Source organism: Uloborus diversus, chromosome 1, assembly GCF_026930045.1.
Source record: "Uloborus diversus isolate 005 chromosome 1, Udiv.v.3.1, whole genome shotgun sequence".
NCBI lineage: Eukaryota > Metazoa > Arthropoda > Arachnida > Araneae > Uloboridae > Uloborus > Uloborus diversus.
Genome location: NC_072731.1, coordinates 169,030,632 through 169,043,883, shown reverse-complemented (window position 1 = coordinate 169,043,883; position 13,252 = coordinate 169,030,632). Strand labels below are relative to the sequence as shown.

Genomic DNA, 13,252 nt, shown 5'->3' with positions numbered 1-13,252 from the left:
ATATATAGGGGAGGATGGCCCAAAGCGGGTGGCCTTCGTATGCTTCCCCCCCCCCCCCCATGGTGTGTAAGCGGCGATGCATACATATGTCGTGTTTACATGAACACCCCGGAGTTGTAATCAATCCCAGCAAAGCAACAGTAAAGCGGCATGGCGAAACCAGCTTAAAATTTAAAAAATTGTACATTTCTTTAAAAAATTAAAGTTTTGTAACATGTGATTAATCGATGACCAGCTAATTTTTTTTATTGTCAATAATATTACGTTACTCTGACACCATCCACCTACAAACAGCGATAGTCATTTTGTTTCTTTTTTTAAATTTACGGTTTTAATTATTAAAATAAAAAACGTACCTTGGGGCAACGCGGATATAGGATTTAATTATATATTTACTTATAATTTCTTAACTCGTTTGCTGACTTGGATTTTCTATTTCAATAGGATAAGTATAACTTTAAATAGTTATTCTTTAGTATGACAATTAAATAGTCTAATTATTTAATCAGTTATTTCTTTATGTTTTATAAACAAATGTCCTGACCTTAAATCGGATAGGTACAACTTTTTTATATATATTTTTTTAATGGCAGGTTGCTAGTCAATTGTTTTAATCATTTATAACTTCATATTTGATTGGCAAATGTACCAAATCACAATTAGTTAAGCTTACCCGCCTTGGGCTCCCTGGTAAGGCAAAGCGGGTTTTTCAAATGTTTGTAAAGTTTAATAATAAATATTGGGTTTGAAATAATGCAAAAATTACTTTTTAGAACCTTGCTAGGAAATAAAACCGAAATTGTTGCGATAAAAATCCAAAAACTACAATTTTCGAGCGTTCTTCAAAAACCTACCCGCTTTGGGCCACCCTCCCCTGTATATATATATATATATATATATATATATATATATATATATATATATATATATATATATATATATATATATATATATATATATATATATATATATATATATATATAAATTTTTCACAAAAAGAACACTTTTGCACGGACAGTGCCACTAAGTGTTGTTCTTTAAAACTGAAATTTAAGCTTTCATTTTTACATTTAAAAGAATTTGTCGATAGTGAATGTTCCCAATCACCAAGTTCAAAAATGGCAAGTTTACAGGGAAGCATTACAAATTTTCATTTCCAGTTATCAGTATCATCATACTACAACTCATTATCTGGCGCTTTTTATTGGCAGGAATGGAGATTGGAAAACGGGTGTAAAAAGTGTAATAAGATCTCATAAGTACGAAATAAAATTCAAAAATTGACATTGGGGTACCTTTACTATCTTTATAGTCAATTGATAAAGAAGATCGACCATGCTCACGTTAGGGGCTTATAAACTAAGTACAGTAGTACCTCCTTTAAGTGACTCCACTGCTCAAGGATTTTTTTTTCTGATCATAGTCCCTTCAAATAGGGATCTCCATGTACGTATATGGGTCATTCTTCAAAAAGTTTAACTTTTCTGTCACACGCCTTTTACAGTAAAAACTTTAAGGAACAATTCAACAATTCATTTAACAATGATTTTTAATTTCATCAAAAATATATCTATTTAAACCTACCAGCAATTTTTCAATAATAATTTAATTTTAGTATATTTTTATTTCTCAACATGTGAATTCTCACCTCCGTGGCATGTTACACCCCTTGTGTGACTGTTTATGTTGCTTAATAACTTGTTTAACTTAAAACTTATTTATTTATTATTCATTTCACAAGTGTCTCAAATACTAATTGTTTAAGTATAGTTACTTTTAATATTGTGTTTTAGTTCGTTTTAGAAGGACAAGGAGTCATGTCAGACAAGAAACTCTCACCTCCGTTACCTAAACACCAAATGCCATTCCTCATTAACACGTGGCAGTAACGACATCGAATTTTATTTTCCATGATACAAGGGCAGCCATAGTTAAAGTTGTGAGATTTTTGTCGAAAAACAAAAAGATAGATTTTGCTTTAAAAACTTAGTGCGGTTATTCTAAATTCTCACCTCCTTGAACTTGAATTCCAGGGATGTAAATTAATGTAAAAAAAGAAGTGAACATGTTTTCAAATGCTTAACATGTGCATATTGTAGCAGCGAAGAAAAAAACAATTCCATGAAAAATATATCTATTTAGCCTATATTCATGGAAAGATCCTCACCTCCGTGACAGACCTTATCAATGTCATTATTTCTGAGGTGAAAATTACTGATGGGTGGGGGGAAATACATCAATAATAGGCATTCTATCAAAATTATAAATTGCCAGTATATCCTCAAATTTACTAAATACTATTTTTAGCATACATTTGAAACTACTTATATAGTCGTACTTTGATTAAGAGACCTTAATATTATATTCCCACTAATCATTGAAATAGCTGATTGTTTGCACAATTAACAAAGTTACTACTTTGATATTAAATTGGCCTCGATTTCTTTCTTTTCTTTCTTAAGTTTTTTCTTTTCTTTTTTTTATTTCCGTGAACAGGGCAATTTTTTTTTTTTTTTAATTTATGAGTAAAATAATTGGAACTTAGCTGGGCCATTGTTTAAGGTTACTTTTAATAGGCAACACTTTCATGTAAGAATGAAAAAAAAGAAAGCAAAAGGTTTCGAAATTGAAAAACATTTGCGTTCAAAAATTACGTTATCTGAAGAATTTCCCATATGCCTAGTATCTAGGAATGCTCCTCTTAAGAGACAGTCACGGAAAAATATACTTTAAGTTCTTGACTTTTAACTTCGTTTTAGCAAACAATTAAAAATTTTTAAACTGGGTTTTTGTTTCCTATTTATTTTAGCACCTCTAGACACAAATCTTATTGGTCAACAATTCGATCTGAAATATTTTATTTCAGCTGCCAATATCTATTGTGCATGCTCAAAGTACCTGAACAAATATACAGTACCGAGAATGCCTCAAGACTTCCAAAAAATTTCTGCGACACATTATTGTTAAGTGTAACTAGCATTTTGAACATTTTCGTTGTATGTAATCTTAAAAGACTCTCACTCTTAAAACTGCTTTGGAATAATAAGATTTTTTTTTCCAATTTCTGGTTCACCATCCAACTCATATGTCAAAACAGAAAAGTTTCTAAACACGTCAAATGTGTGCCAATCGTCATTTCGCTATTTCCGTACTGTAGAATGACACCGGAACTATTCTGACGACTCATGAAATCATCGGTGCATACGACAGCTAACAATTTTGATTTCAAGGAAGATTTCGTCTTGAGAATCGGTAAAAGGGTGAGATAATCATGCTAGAAATCTTCGAAGGATTGAATTTTTCTTTTAAAAACGCGACTCTTGAGACAGCTTCTTTATTAAAATAACAATAATTTAAATAAAAAAAATTGAGGGTGATTTTTTAGAAAATCACACAAAAGGAGTGATTTTGAAATGAAAGAAGTTTTTTTCATGACGTTTGTTTGTTTTTTCTCTCTCTCTCTCTTTTTTTTTAATGAAATAAAATTCCTTTAAAACAAAAATATTCATAAAAATATTATTTTAAAAGTGCTAGTTAATAAGTATAATGAAAATGTGACTAGGTGTAGCCAAGATTTACGGTTGGGTAGAAATCTTTTTTTGCCCACCATCATCCCCAACCCTTACCTTGCTTTATGAAGGAAAACATTGGTATGGTAACACACATATGTATAAGAAGTTTTATAGATCAAAGAAAAACAATTCCGGTTGCTCCCCTGGGGGGTAAGATTGCTCACATGCAGAGAAATAGTATCAGGCTTGAGAGGATGATGCTTACAAAATGCTTAAAAATATATGGAATACTCAAATTAGGCAAGCAAAAAAAAAAAACCTTAAAAATTCTCATTTATGCAGAAATAAGGAAAATGTAACCAAAAAACTGATATATTCAGTTATACATCCAAAAATACATTTAAAAAACGAAATAAATGATGCAATCAAACTGAAGTGAAAAAATGCATCCTACCTAAGGGTACCTATAAGTTTACAAACAACGTTAATAAAGCAGCAAATTTGTAAACGACTGTAATCATTGTAAATTGTGCGTTGCGAATTTGACTTAGGCGCATATTCAATTCGATTTGTTGGACTTCTGTCTGCTTGCAACGTGGCAAGAAATTTCCTTCTGGGCGAGACAGGAAATTTCTGGCTGCGCAAATGGTCGATGCGATTGAGCGTACTCGAATATAATGGTTATGTATGGTTAAACATATATTGTGAAACCCAAATTTTTGTTACCACTGATTTTGGAATGTAGTTACCAACCTCTCCCCCCCCCACACACACACACACAAGCGCCAAATATTTTCTATTGATAACACTACTCATGAAAAAAAGAATAACAAACATGTAATATGATATTCGGGCAATCAGATTATTGATTTCCGCCTTAAATTATGCAGACCTTACCAACAAATTTGAGGATTCCCTCAGCGTGAAACTTCAACGGCTGTTCCTAGGGAAAAGAAAAGAGTGGTGGCTGAATCAATGTATTGATTAATTGATTAACTATTCGATAAATTAAGATAATTACAATGTTATCGTTGGTGGGACAAAATTGAATTTGAAAGAGGAAGGGAAGATTAAACGTCAAATTGCTTGCAGCAGATGTTATTTTGCTTTTGTCTGAAGAAATGTTACTGTTCCATTCAAAGTAATATTTTGGGGCTTATCTAAATGACAAAATCGTTTTATTGGTCCTGGTTTCTAAGATTAATCTGTCAGTTATCTTCTTACAAGGTTGGATACAAGAATAGAATTTTTGTAGTTGATAATTTGATAAAAGATATCAGAATTTAATTTCTCGAAACTAAAAAAGATTCCAAGAATGCAATAAGCGATATAAATTATTATCTGAAGGGATACTTTGTGACAAAGCGCTCTAGATTATTACTTAACAACGAAATTGTTTTTGATTTTTTTTAACATTACATTTAATGTGTTCACAACTAATTATCCTCGCTGTCGGGGAAGGGTTAATAGTTTCGCCTCCCCCCCCCCCCCCTCTTCCTTTCCATAGATGCATAAACTGATTCTGATCATGTAAGGATCATTCTAAAAAAATGTTTAAAAATGCTCCCCTTTAAAATTAATGTCCACTAGTTATTTAAAAGCAAAAATAAACAAGTAACTAAGATTAAAATTTTTTTAAAAACCCGACTGAGTTGCAAATGTTAAAGCAAGAGGAAAATATGAAGGTCCTTTTAAAAGCCTTATACTCTTAAAAATCAACGTATTTTATTTGTTAACAAATATAAACTGACAACAGATAAACATTTAAAATCATTGCTTTTAATTTCCTTGTAGGCCAACAATGAATTCGGTTACCAATCGCGTGAATAAAGGCTTAGCCGTATTTAAAATTTGCTTTAAAAAGCGTTAAAATTCGAATTCTATACAACATGGAAGTTCCAAATGCATTCTATCAGACACAGAAAAAAAATTATTTTGGTACTAAATTTTAAAAGTTTTAAGTATGTTTTAACTGCAAAAATCGCAAAAAAACTTTTAGAGGTTTTTCATTAATAACTTCGTTAATTGATGTAATCCAAAGACGCAACCTAGCTAAGAACACTCTCGATCAACTCTGCTTTCAAACATTTTTTTTCTTTTTTTCAAAATCGGTCCATCCGAGAGTGCCACAGATGGATACACAGATACGTCAAATTTACATGTCCCTTCCTTTCTGCCTTGGGGGTTAAAAAGTAACTAACTAAGAAAAACATTAATTGACTGATTTTAGCCTTACAGGATATGGTAATAGTGAGCTAAACGTTAAGCCTAACTATGATATACAGAATGAGTAAGCACAAAGCGAAGAGTATTTATTCACTTTGTTGAAAGACATCTCTGTTAGTAACTCTTAGTTCAGTAAAAAAGTAGTCTGGTTTTACTGAATTGTTTGGATAACTCATTTGTACTTTTAGTGAAAACAATTTTTTTTTAATATTTTAAGATTTAGCCTTAAGTATGGGACAATTCACAGCCAAAAAATGTGGAAAAGACCCTTTTTTACTTCCTTTTACGAAAAAGGAAGTATTGTATTCGCGGAAAAATGTTCACTCAAAAATCTACTTTAATATCCATTTTACTCACCCCCGAATGAATACTGAGTTTTTTTTTCCAACTCGAACACACGTGGATAAGTGCCTAAGAACGTATAGACACGGGAAATATCCATAATGATGATTCCCGAGTTAATTACAACGAATTTTCTCGTGACGTCTGTATGTATGTGCGTATGTATGTCGCATAACTCAAGAACGGTAAGTCCTAGAAAGTTGAAATTTGGTACGTAGACTCCTAATGGGATCTAGTTGTGCACCTCCCCTTTTGTTTGCATGCAGCTGTCTCTAAAGGGTTCTTTTGCCCCTTTTTGGGGGGAAATCATTGTTAATTTTGATGTAAACTGAAGTGGTGTTATAGTTTATCGGACACTTGGCGATGAATCGTCAGTCTTTTGGTCGCCAAGTTTTTTCGCCAACTTGGCGAAAAAATTTTCCTTTTTTTAAAATTTGTTTCATTTTGGCCACTGTTGGTGATATTTAGAGAGTAAACTATTGAATCACATTAAAATTACCAGTAATAGGGAAATGACATTAAATTGGAGTAAAAGGAAATCATGTGATTCACACATCAGCTCGTTTTCCTTTAATATCGAGTTTGGAATTGTAACAAATTTTGCTTATGACCCATGTGAAAAGATAGTTATTATCAGAAAATGTTACAATTCCAAAATTGGCTTCATTATTTGCACACATTTATTTGGAAGTAAGTCTTTGCATTTCTCGACTGTAAAAGTTTCATGTCATGTGCAACAAGTGTTTTAAAATGCCACTTCTTTATGTAGGCTATTTATTGCTTTATCGTTTGAAACACTGTTTTCTTGGCAAGGTTTCTCAACGGGAGCCACATGTCACACTTAAGAAAACAGAACAAGCCAAAAGGGCCCGGAAAAAAAAACCTAATAAATCCATGAGTCTTGCTAAGTGAACCAGTGGATTATTCAAATATGATAAAATATTTTACATGCGCGTTAAATGTTCCATTAGTTTGCACCAAATTTATTATATGTATATAAATGACAAAAATTACGCATCTTCAAAGTATTATAAATTTAAAAAAAAAAAAAAAAAAGCAAGCAAAGCACAAAGCTGGCGGCAGTTTCTCTCAAAGTATAGTTCCTCGAAAAAGCAGATTGTGAAATAACAATCCCAGACATGTGTTTTGGAATTTCATAATACGCATTACACTTTAAAAGAGAATCGTAACTGGTCATTGCAGAACGACTTAAAAGTTATTATTGCTCAAAAGCTGTTGAACTGACTTGTGCTTCATTGACAAAAAAAAAAAAAAAAAAAAAAGTTAAATGAGTGCTTGAAAAACTACAATTTGTCTGAGGGAAAAAACCGATTAGTTTTCTAATTTCCGTGTTTCGACGTAAGTTACTTGTTTCCTGCAAAATTTCTCTGAATAAATTAGTTTGAATTTTATTGCAGTAAAATTTGCAAAATTACGTACTAAGTGTTACATTTCGGCAGCTCACTTTCCCTTCAAAGCTTCTGAAACTTAATGTACAAAAATAAGACCGTGGAGGAGGTTTAGTCCCCAAAAGTAAACCACAGAAAAAAATTTAAGGGGGCCCGGGACACATTTTGAAATTTTTTTAATTAATATACTTTAGAGATTTGAATTTTTTTACAATGATTCACCATCTAATTAATAAGCAAAATCACAACATAAATATGAAAAAAAATTTAATTTAAATTTAATTTGTTTTTATTTTTTTTTAAATGGGCTTGCTTTAAATTGATATAACTCAAAAGATTGTTGGTCAATTTTCTTTTTTTTTTTTTTTTTCAAAAAAGTATGCACAAATATCTAAGCTTTAATTTTTATTCGGCGATTTTAAAAATATTGATTCAATAAAAAATAAAAAATATTTGAAGAAAATTTCGAAAAATTCAAAGATACTTTTTTAAAAAAAAATCATAATTTTTGCAGTAAACGTTTTTTTTTAATTCGCCGAATAAAAATTAAAGTAAACTGTTTGAAAAAGACATGCTTCAAATTTCATTACTTTATCTTCATTGGTTCCTGACTTATAAGAATTTGAATGCAAGAAATTGGGGAAAATGGCATCATGGAGAAAAACGCGTTTCAAGTTTTAAAGTTAAGTACACATTAGTTAGGTGCGGGCAACAAAAAGAATTATATCTTTCGTTCTAATAAAGATAGAAACACGATTCAAACGTCCTTTTAAGCAGAAAAAAAACGGAGAATGTTTTTAAATAATAAAAAAAAATTGCAAAATTTGACGATTTTTGTGTCCCGGACCCCCTTAATTCAAGAATTTTTTTTTAAAAAAAAGAGAAGCTTATAAAACGTGAGAAATATTTATCTGTGTGTGTTTCCCCCAAAAGGTTTTGAAAGAATAGTCCGATTCTATCATTTTTTAAGGAAAGATCTTCTGACACCTCATTCCTACGTTTTTTTTTTTTTTTTTTTTTTGGGGGGGGGGGCAGTTTTCTTGTTTAATTTTGAACACTTGAGAGAAATTTCACCGGAAAATCGGGGGGGGGGGAGGGAGGTGTAGACGTCTTGCGTACATCCACATCCACAACTAATATCTAACTAACTGGCTAACACTATTGGTTTAATCGAAACGAGCTGTATTGTAAAACTCATACAAAAAAAAATCATTTGAATATCAACTGATAAAAAAGTATTTAACGTCAACACCTACAGTAAAAATTAAAATCATTTTATCACGGAAAATAAACAATAATGGCGGAAGCTAAATTTTTGCTCCGAAAAATTCAAAACATAGAAGCGATTCTGAATATATTTTTAGCTTTTTCGTTCGAGGAATTAGAAAAAAAAAAGACTGCGTAAAAACAAAAACAAAAAACATCCTTCGTTGATTTAACACTAATGTAGGTCATTGATTGACTGGATGTTCAGCCTAATTTAAGAAACTCTGAAACGAATTATTTGCAATAGGGGAAGCTGCTGTACCCACGGACGGTTGTACCTACGGACGTTGGTCGGGAAATTCCGGGTATCGTCGAGAGAGATCCTAATTTGCGTTCAGTGTGTGCGTCAGATCCCTCTCCAATACCCCAGAGAGTTTCAACCCCATCAAACGAGCATTTAATATTCTATCACATTTTTTTCGGTTTTAGTAGGATCTAAGTAAAAAATAACATGAGCAATTTCTTTTTCTTTCTTTTTTTTTCCGACCGTTGTATATTGTATTATTCATTTTTGTTGTAGGTATCATGATTCTCTATATTTTGAAGGTTTTGTTTCTGATTTTTAATGTTGTAAAACTGTGGTCCTGTCGATGTGACTGCCTTGCAAAACCAAAATGGCATACCTCTGTACACAAGGACATACAACCATGTGTACCCACGGACAGCAATTTTTGATCTCCTTGGGTCACACTCGAGTCTTCTTATGATGTGAAGTACCTCAAGATGGTGCCTTGTCATCAACGTTCGAAATTTGCTTTTAACAATAATGATGAACTTGAAGTAGGGCTTTAAGATATAGTGTTGAAGTAACCTCCAGTTGTAGGATCTTCAGACCGTCAATCCCACCTGTTTTCATTTGAAGTCAACTTTTCTAGATTTTTGTTGATTTAATCTAAACTGAGTTTTTTGTGATGGGTTAATTTTAATTAAAGGTTTCAATTTTGCATATGAATTGAAGTTATTATATAGGTACATAGAGAGCCATACTATCATGAATATAGTTTTTTTTTTTAAACATACTAATTATCTATAACATCATTAACTCTCTTAAGATTAATGACTTTTTTAAAGAGTTCACTGATGTTAATGATTAAGGAAAATTAAAAAAAAGGGAAAAACTTCAATTAATTTTCAAAGTTTAATATCTGTTGCATATTTTATTTAAGGTTATTTTCAATGGATGTTTGAAGTATTTCAACGTAAAATAGCTTATGAAAATGTATTGAGTATAATTGAGTTCCTCAAACCTAGTTATATATATATTTTTTATATGTTCTGGGTACAAAGGCACCTGTCCGTGGGGTGAATGGATTGTTGTACCCACGGATAAAAAAGATTGTTTTTAAGAAAACTTTTTTGAGGTTGAAAGCTTTGAGATTTTCACCTGACAAAAATTGCCAAATTAGATGATAAGCTGTAGATTCTGACAGGAAATTTTTCTGATCGATTATCCATTCCCAGAGACCAGCAAAAATTGAAAAGTAAATTCTGCCCGTGGGTACAGCAGCTTCCCCTACAAAAATGGAACATTCTACCAAAAACTGGAGAATTTTACAAAAGCAACTGATTTGGCATGTGCAATTTCAACTACATATTTGATTTCTCCTATCCAATGTGAACTAAACGAGCTCTCAAAATTTTCTAGAAACAACAACTTACGTACATAAATCTATATACAGACTCTCTCTATCCTGAAAACTCATGGGACCGAACAAAAGTGTTCAGGTTATGGGGTGTTCATTATATAGGGAGACTGGAAATGCATGCATATGTATTTTATTTCGTTAATAAACCTAGATATTGGTCTAAAACCATTCTGCAACTCACCCCCTCTTACTGATACAATATATTAGTAATATATTTTGATACTTCAAGCTAAATGTGGCTATGTTTTGCATTGTACAATAAATTAGGAAAGCTTTATAATATGTGATGTTTTCAAACTTTTGCCTGATAGAAATTGGACAAAAATAACAAAAATATTTCTTATATAGCATTGAAAATGCAATAAAATGTACTATTATGCCTGGAATGGCTTTGGGTTTGTGAAAGATTTTGTGATTTTAAGTAGTTTTTTTTTTTTTCCTCTATATTTTGTCCAGCTCTAATATTTGCTATTTCTTTTGCTATGGTGCGATATGTAGATGTCCAGGGCCCGTGCCCCGTGTGCCCATTCCTTAATCTGGCCCTGTTTCATCGTGAGATGTGTTGGAATATCCTTGTTTATGTACTCCTATATTAAAATTTTACCAAAGATGATAAGTTCATTCGTATTTTTCCATGCAAATAAACATTGTACCTTTTAAATAAACTATGAATATTTTTAACGGAGTCGGCATTCGGCCGATTAGAGCAAAAGAATCTAATCGGGCCCCGCGTCAGCAAGGGCCCCGCGCCAAAAGAATAATAATATTTTTGTTTCTTTTAGGTAAACAAGAGAAAAAATTTGTGAAAAAAAAAAGGGTTCAAATTTAATGTGTAACTGACGCTTAAGCTGGGAGTGTGTAGCTACTTTTCGTTCAATCAATGGGGTTAAGGAGGTTTCTGAAGCTTTTAGCTAATTTTAAATTCACTAAATGCATCAGAAGTTAACAAAATATATTTCCAAAATTACTTGTGTCAAATAAATTTCCGGAAGAAAAGTTAATCTATATGCTCAATTGAACATCTGAAATCAGGTAATGGGGCCTAAAAAAACAAATTTGTAATGATTATCGTCTATTAGTAAGGTTAGTAATAAAATAAAGCCCTCATCTCAGGTCCTAACTAACAAATGGGCAAATCGAAAAATGACCCAAAGCATCTAAATTTTAGGGGTGCCAAAGCTGTTTTTAATTTCAGTGTGTATATTTATTTTTGGCGGAAAAAATGCAAAAATTCAACAACGATGAAATTTTCTGTTATATACAAATTACAACAATGAACTGTATAATCTTGAATACCACTTGCCCCAAATATCGCCAGTACTCTTATTGCTGTGCAATTGTGAACGAAAATTCTCAATATATAGCCTGAAATTTGGTTTTTAAAACCTCAATATCAAAAAATTGTCTAGGGACGTCTCCAAACTCTACTCTTTCATCTAACGTGATCGTTAGGAGTTCTCCAAAGATTACCTCAAACGAAGTCTTAAAGTTTTCAATTTCAAAACATTTCCAAGGGATATTCCTAACGTGGGAGATTCTCTCTCCAAAGGTAGCCTCAAGGTGCTATTTTAAGACTCTAACTTCGATAAATTTCCAAGAAAGCGGCCCCGAACCTTTTATCCCTTTACCTAACATCACCACTGATAGCTTGAAATTTAGCTTCAAAAAAAATTCCACGGAACAGCTCTCCTCAACTTTCCTTTAAATAAACTTAAATTGACGTCAGTTTCGAAACACATTTTTGAGGCTGTCATCTCCTTTTTCAACTGTCGTTATCAAAAAAATCTTAAAATTTCGTTTTTATACTTAATATTGAAAAAAATTTGGAGGATCGTCCAATCGCCTAATGTTGTCAAAGTTACCTTAAAGTTGACTTCAGTTTTGAAATAATTCCCCCCTTCCCAGTCGAGAATATATATTCTCTTTCCCTTAATTTTACCAAAATTGCATAAAATTGCTAGTTTGGTGTCAGTTTCCAAAATTCTCCTGGGAGTGGAATTTGAACTCCTCTTTCTTCTCGAAGTTTCAAAGACCTCAATTTATAAAATTTCCCAGGGGAGGTCTCCCGACCACCCACCTCTATCCTCAGTGGCGTGCACAAGGGGGAAGAAGTGACACCTGTTGACTCGGGCCCGAGCTTGAAAAGGGGCTTAATATTTTTAAAATGAGGCGTGAAATTTATGTAAGGACATGGGGTATTCAATATGGAGGGGGGACCCGTAAAAGTCATTTGTGACGAGCCTCAAAATTTATGTGCACGCCCCTGTCTGTCCTATTGCTGACGTCACCAAAGACAGTCTAGAATTACATTTTTAAGTTAAAGCATTTGGTACATGACTTTTCTGTGAAAGCGCTAAATTGCGCATCAAGAATTTCACAGTGTTAAACTTGTCTAACTTTTTTTTTTTTAATTCGCTCTCATTCTGTTTTTGTGTCTCAAATAAAATGCAATTATTCATAAAAGGCCCCGTATTTGTTAAGGCCGGCTCTGACTTTTAATCATCGGACTTCATTTCAGTCTGAAGCTTTTGAACTGCCGCCGTTCTGAGAGGTAATTACAGAAACTTGTTGCACGGGGCAAACTTATTCTCAGATCCCCGCTTTTCGGAGCATGCGCGGAAAGAGCAGTATCACGTGAACGACCGACGAAAAATGTCGCGCTCGAAAAATCCCGTTTAGAACAGGAACATGCAACGCTGGAATCACTACCTTTGAGAGCGTCTAGGAAAATTTTTAACCATGCGTTTAAACGCGAAGCGATCGCATACTTATAAGTAAGTAAACATTATGTTTTATGATTTTTATGCTAATATGCTTTCTGTTTACTCTCGTAGTCGGGTCTGTTTCACTT

At 32.5% G+C, this 13,252-nt stretch overlaps 1 protein-coding gene across 1 annotated transcript in view; it reads left to right on the top strand.

Annotated features, from left to right (window-relative positions):
- Positions 1-13,252, top strand: part of LOC129216998 (ankyrin repeat and fibronectin type-III domain-containing protein 1-like) — a 168,590-nt gene that overhangs the window by 36,972 nt on the left and 118,366 nt on the right. The gene's annotated exons all lie outside the window — the stretch shown is intronic.